This window comes from Nerophis lumbriciformis, linkage group LG31 (assembly GCF_033978685.3).
Source record: "Nerophis lumbriciformis linkage group LG31, RoL_Nlum_v2.1, whole genome shotgun sequence".
Taxonomy (NCBI): domain Eukaryota; kingdom Metazoa; phylum Chordata; class Actinopteri; order Syngnathiformes; family Syngnathidae; genus Nerophis; species Nerophis lumbriciformis.
Genome location: NC_084578.2, coordinates 1,505,007 through 1,512,637, shown reverse-complemented (window position 1 = coordinate 1,512,637; position 7,631 = coordinate 1,505,007).

Here is a 7,631-nt window from a genome sequence, read left to right as displayed (position 1 = left end):
GGTGCAGGTGTACCTAATGAAGTGGGCACATGTCATTGGATGGTGCAGGTGTACCTAATGAAGTGGGCACATGTCATTGGATGGTGCTGGTGTACCTAATGAAGTGGTCACATGTCATTGGATGGTGCAGGTGTACCTAATGAAGTGGGCACATGTCATTGGATGGTGCTGGTGTACCTAATGAAGTGGGCACATGTCATTGGATGGTGCAGGTGTACCTAATGAAGTGGGCACATGTCATTGGATGGTGCAGGTGTACCTAATGAAGTGGGCACATGTCATTGGATGGTGCAGGTGTACCTAATGAAGTGGGCACATGTCATTGGATGATGCTGGTGTACCTAATGAAGTGGTCACATCGGATGATGCTGGTGTACCTAATGAAGTGGGCACATGTCATTAGATGGTGCTGGTGTACCTAATGAAGTGGTCACATGTCATTGGATGGTGCAGGTGTACCTAATGAAGTAGGCACATGTCATTGGATGGTGCAGGTGTACCTAATGAAGTGGTCACATGTCATTGGATGGTGCAGGTGTACCTAATGAAGTGGTCACATGTCATTGGATGGTCGCAGGTGTACCTAATGAAGTGGACACATGTCATTGGATGGTGCAGGTGTACCTAATGAAGTGGGCACATGTCATTGGATGGTGCAGGTGTACCTAATGAAGTGGTCACATGTCATTAGATGGTGCTGGTGTACCTAATGAAGTGGGCACATGTCATTGGATGGTGCTGGTGTACCTAATGAAGTGGGCACATGTCATTGGATGGTGCTGGTGTACCTAATGAAGTGGGCACATGTCATTGGATGGTGCTGGTGTACCTAATGAAGTGGGCACATGTCATTGGATGGTGCTGGTGTACCTAATGAAGTGGGCACATGTCATTGGATGGTGCTGGTGTACCTAATGAAGTGGGCACATGTCATTGGATGGTGCTGGTGTACCTAATGAAGTGGGCACATGTCATTGGATGGTGCTGGTGTACCTAATGAAGTGGGCACATGTCATTGGATGGTGCAGGTGTACCTAATGAAGTGGGCACATGTCATTGGATGGTGCTGGTGTACCTAATGAAGTGGGCACATGTCATTGGATGGTGCTGGTGTACCTAATGAAGTGGGCACATGTCATTGGATGGTGCAGGTGTACCTAATGAAGTGGGCACATGTCATTGGATGGTGCTGGTGTACCTAATGAAGTGGGCACATGTCATTGGATGGTGCTGGTGTACCTAATGAAGTGGGCACATGTCATTGGATGGTGCTGGTGTACCTAATGAAGTGGGCACATGTCATTGGATGGTGCTGGTGTACCTAATGAAGTGGCCACATGTCATTGGATGGTGCTGGTGTACCTAATGAAGTGGCCACATGTCATTGGATGGTGCAGGTGTACCTAATGAAGTGGGCACATGTCATTGGATGGTGCTGGTGTACCTAATGAAGTGGGCACATGTCATTGGATGGTGCTGGTGTACCTAATGAAGTGGGCACATGTCATTGGATGGTGCAGGTGTACCTAATGAAGTGGGCACATGTCATTGGATGGTGCAGGTGTACCTAATGAAGTGGGCACATGTCATTGGATGGTGCTGGTGTACCTAATGAAGTGGGCACATGTCATTGGATGGTGGTGGTGTACCTAATGAAGTGGTCACATGTCATTGGATGGTGCTGGTGTACCTAATGAAGTGGGCACATGTCATTGGATGGTGCAGGTGTACCTAATGAAGTGGGCACATGTCATTGGATGGTGCTGGTGTACCTAATGAAGTGGGCACATGTCATTGGATGGTGCTGGTGTACCTAATGAAGTGGCCACATGTCATTGGATGGTGCTGGTGTACCTAATGAAGTGGGCACATGTCATTGGATGGTCGCAGGTGTACCTAATGAAGTGGGCACATGTCATTGGATGGTGCAGGTGTACCTAATGAAGTGGTCACATGTCATTGGATGGTGCAGGTGTACCTAATGAAGTGGGCACATGTCATTGGATGGTGCAGGTGTACCTAATGAAGTGGGCACATGTCATTGGATGGTGCTGGTGTACCTAATGAAGTGGGCACATGTCATTGGATGGTGCAGGTGTACCTAATGAAGTGGTCACATGTCATTGGATGGTGCAGGTGTACCTAATGAAGTGGGCACATGTCATTGGATGGTGCTGGTGTACCTAATGAAGTGGGCACATGTCATTGGATGGTGCAGGTGTACCTAATGAAGTGGGCACATGTCATTGGATGGTGCAGGTGTACCTAATGAAGTGGGCACATGTCATTGGATGGTGCAGGTGTACCTAATGAAGTGGGCACATGTCATTGGATGATGCTGGTGTACCTAATGAAGTGGTCACATCGGATGATGCTGGTGTACCTAATGAAGTGGGCACATGTCATTAGATGGTGCTGGTGTACCTAATGAAGTGGTCACATGTCATTGGATGGTGCAGGTGTACCTAATGAAGTAGGCACATGTCATTGGATGGTGCAGGTGTACCTAATGAAGTGGTCACATGTCATTGGATGGTGCAGGTGTACCTAATGAAGTGGGCACATGTCATTGGATGGTGCAGGTGTACCTAATGAAGTGGGCACATGTCATTGGATGGTGCTGGTGTACCTAATGAAGTGGGCACATGTCATTGGATGGTGCTGGTGTACCTAATGAAGTGGGCACATGTCATTGGATGGTGCAGGTGTACCTAATGAAGTGGGCACATGTCATTGGATGGTGCTGGTGTACCTAATGAAGTGGGCACATGTCATTAGATGGTGTAGGTGTACCTAATGAAGTGGGCACATGTCATTGGATGGTGCAGGTGTACCTAATGAAGTGGGCACATGTCATTGGATGGTGCAGGTGTACCTAATAAAGTGGTCACATTTGTTTTTTTTGTCGCTTGGAATGAATTTGAGAGAAAAACCTCCGCAATGCTCTTGCCAACCACCATGGGGCATTTATTTGACTTACACATGAATACAGTAACTTCCGAAATGTTGAAAGGAAAGGGAACTACATGAAGAAATGGTCTCCATTACATCAGTTCTATTAATAAAGCCGACGTTCATGTGCTGTAATATGTGTTGTACAACACAAAGTGCACAATACATGTTTTTTTTACACACATTTGAATGTATATTGTCACTGCAGACTCTTCAGCAAACAAGCGAGTAACCTACCTGACTGACAAAGACAACAGGAAATGACATCATCACAGTGTCAAAGTTTACGCGATAAAAAGAAAAAGACCATTTTAATTTTATATATATATATATATATATATATATATATATGTGTGGGGAAAAAAAATCACAAGACTATTTCATCTCTACAGGCCTGTTTCATGAGGGGGGGTACCCTCAATCATCAGGAGATTTTAATGGGAGCATTCGCATACCATGGTTTATATAGGGCACAGAGTGGGTGGGTACAGGCTGGCCTAGGGGCGTGGTGATTGGCTCATGTGTTACCTAGGAGGTGTTTCCGTCTGTGGCGGCATGCTGTTACAATTTCGCTGCGCTTGTTGAGGGATGACAGGTCTGGACGGTAAATAATAAACAGTTTCTCTTTCAAGCATAGGTTGCATCTTTTATTACCACTATTGTAAGGTGTGCTGGATGCAAGAATTTGCCATGTTATTGAATATTCAACATTATTGTCTTTGAGGTCCCAAATGTGTTTGCTGAGTTCTGTGGTATTTCGCAGGTTTTTGTTCCTGAAAGAAGCCTTGTGATTGTTCCATCTGGTTTTGAATTCTCCCTCGGTTAATCCTACATATGTGTCAGATGTGTTAATGAATACCAAGAAGCGCATATGCCAAATTTTCAAAGAGAACGGCCTACGGATCACGATTGAAGCCAACAAGCAAACCGTCAACTCCCTTGACGTCACTTTCAACCTGAGAAATAACAGCTACCAACCATTCACGAAACCCAACACAACACTCCAATACGTGCACCATGACAGCAACCACCCACCCACCACCACGAAAAGAATACCTACCGGAATCAATAAAAGGCTATCGATGCTGTCATCTAGCAAAGCTGAATTTGACCAAGCAACCCCCCCGTACCAAAAAGCCCTTGATGAAAGCGGATACAATTTCACCCTCACCTATGAACCCACGCCAGGAAACCAGCCAAAAAAGAACAGAAAACGAAACGACATCATCTGGTACAACCCCCCATACAGCAAAAACGTCTCAACGAACATTGGACACAAATTCCTCAATCTGATTGACAAACACTTTCCCAAAGACAACACCCTAAGAAAAGTATTCAACAAGAACAACATTAAATTGAGCTACAGCTGCATGAACAATGTACGACAAATCATCTCAAACCACAACAAAACAATTGCAAATGAGCCGTCGGCCCCCAGACAGAGCGACTCTAAAACCAACAAAGGATGTAACTGTCGAAAGAAACCTGATTGCCCTCTCAACAGGGGGTGCTTACAAACATCAGTTGTCTACCAATCTAAGGTAATACGCAAGGACATTAACACATCCGACACATACGTAGGATTAACCGAGGGAGAGTTCAAAACCAGATGGAACAATCACAAGGCTTCTTTCAGGAACCAAAACCTGCGGAATACCACAGAACTCAGCAAACACATTTGGGACCTCAAAGACAATAATGTTGAATATTCAATAACATGGCAAATTCTTGCATCCAGCACACCTTACAATAGTGGTAATAAAAGATGCAACCTATGCTTGAAAGAGAAACTGTTTATTATTTACCGTCCAGACCTGTCATCCCTCAACAAGCGCAGCGAAATTGTATCAGCATGCCGCCACAGACGGAAACACCTCCTAGGTAACACATGAGCCAATCACCACGCCCCTACGCCAGCCTGTACCCACCCACTCTGTGCCCTATATAAACCATGGTATGCGAATGCTCCCATTAAAATCTCCTGACGATTGAGGGTACCCCCCCCTCATGAAACAGGCCTGTAGAGATGAAATAGTCTTGTGATTTTTTTCCCACACATACATATATATATATATATATATATATATATATATATATATATATATATATATATATATATATATATATATATATATATATGCACCTGTAGTATCTGTTATCATACAAAATAACATGTTTTTCTATTTGGTGGACCACCACATTCATTGGGGGCAAGCAGGCAGCCAGCATTTGAGGAATACTATGATATGATTCACAGAATATCCATCCATCCATTTTCTACCGCTTGTGCCTTTTGGTAGGAAAAAAAACAGGTACTACTGCAGAGGTAGGTATTAACGCGTTACGTGTACTACATGACATCTCTTTTTGGATGGAATGTACTTGTAAGAGTAGTTTTACAGCACCATACAGTATTTTTGCTTGAGTATTTCTGTGAAAAAGAAACACTTCTTATGTTGACTTTCATTCCGGTCGCTACATTTCGGAAGCTCCAGTGACCTTTGACTCCATTCCACCAATCAAACGGCGCCGGGCCGTCACATGACCCCACTCAAACCACACGCTGGGAAAAAGTGACATGACATAACAACGCGTCAATGTTTGCTCACAACGTATGAAAAAGAACATTTGTGTAAACATTTGTGTCAGTAGAAGTGTTCACATTTCAGCGTACAAGAAGTCCACTTCCAACTGGAGGAAACATGTTGCTTTTGTCGTTAGGGTTGCAAAAAATTCCGGGAATATTCCAAGTTGGAAACTTTCCATGGGAATGAACGGGAAATGAATGGGAATAAACATTGAATGCAACATGCTAGATTTTGCAGCATTTCATGCAAATTCAGTAGAATTTCAACCCTTCACTGTGCATTCCTCCATCACATGTGCAGTGCGTTCTTCCATCACATGCACAGATCATTCCCAGCAGGTAAGTTTTGATGATATTACTGGGGTAAATATATTGGATCTATGGTATTTAACCCTTGTGTGGTGTTGGGGTCTGTGGGACCCGTTTTCATTTTTTTATTAAAAGATCCATCCATCCATCCATCTTCTTCCGCTTATCCGAGGTCGGGTCGCGGGGGCAGCAGCCTAAGCAGGGAAGCCCAGACTTCCCTCTCCCCAGCCACTTCGTCCAGCTCCTCCCGGGGGATCCCGAGGCGTTCCCAGGCCAGCCGGGAGAGATAGTCTTCCCAGCGTGTCCTGGGTCTTCCCCGTGGCCTCCTACCGGTCGGACGTGCCCTAAACACCTCCCTAGGGAGGCGTTCGGGTGGCATCCTGACCAGATGCCCGAACCACCTCATCTGGCTCCTCTCCATGTGGAGGAGCAGCGGCTTTACTTTGAGCTCCCCCCGGATGGCAGAGCTTCTCACCCTATCTCTAAGGGAGAGCCCCGCCACTCGGCGGAGGAAACTCATTTGGGCCGCTTGTACCCGTGATCTTGTCCTTTCGGTCATGACCCAAAGCTCATGACCATAGGTGAGGATGGGAACGTAGATCGACCGATAAATTGAGAGCTTTGCCTTCCGGTTCAGCTCCTTCTTCACCACAACGGATCGATACAGCGTCCGCATTACTGAAGACGCCGCACTGATTCGCCTGTCGATCTCACGATCCACTCTTCCCCCACTCGTGAACAAGACTCCGAGGTACTTGAACTCCTCCACTTGGGGCAAGATCTCCTCCCCAACCCGGAGATGGCACTCCACCCTTTTCCGGGCGAGAACCATGGACTCGGACTTGGAGGTGCTGATTCTCATCCCAGTCGCTTCACACTCAGCTGCGAACCGATCCAGTGAGAGCTGAAGATCCTGGCCAGGTGAAGCCATCAGGACCACATCATCTGCAAAAAGCAGAGACCTAATCCTGCAGCCACCAAACCAGATCCCCTCAACGCCCTGACTGCGCCTAGAAATTCTGTCCATAAAGGTTATGAACAGAATGGGTGACAAAGGGCAGCCTTGGCGGAGTCCAACCCTCACTGGAAACGTGTCCGACTTACTGCCGGCAATGCGGACCAAGCTCTGACACTGATCATACAGGGAGCGGACTGCCACAATAAGACAGTCCGTTACTCTCTGTCTCTTTCTTTCAAAAAACAAAGGTGCAATTTACTGTGAGAAAAGGAACTTTCGATGTGTGCACTGTTCTTGTTCTTTCTATTCGTTAACAATTTAAGAACTTTCTCAGTCCAAAGCCTAAAAAAGTTCAATTCCACGCAGTCAGAGTAGAATGCGAACTTTCAGAAAGCGCCGAGGTTCACGGTTACACACATTGTCTCGTCCACACTGGCTTCCAGTCTCTGTAGTCATAGTCCACCGTAGCAGCCGTGCCAGAAACCTGAGGGTTGCAGGTTCGCTCCCCGCCTCTTGACATCCTAATCGCTGCCGTTGTGTCCTTGGGCAGGACACTTCACCCTTGCCCCCAAGTGCCGCTCACACTGGTGAATGAATGATGAATGATGGGTGGTGGTCGGAGGGTCCGTTGGCGCAAACTGGCAGCCACGCTTCCGTCAGCCTACCCCAGGGCAGCTGTGGCTATGAATGTAGCTTACCACCACCAGGTGTGAATGAATGATGGCTTCTCACTTCTCTGTGAAGCGCTTTGAGTGTCTAGAAAAGCGCTAAATAAATCGAATCCGTTATTATTAAGGTGCAAAAGCAGCTCTCGACTCGGAGCGG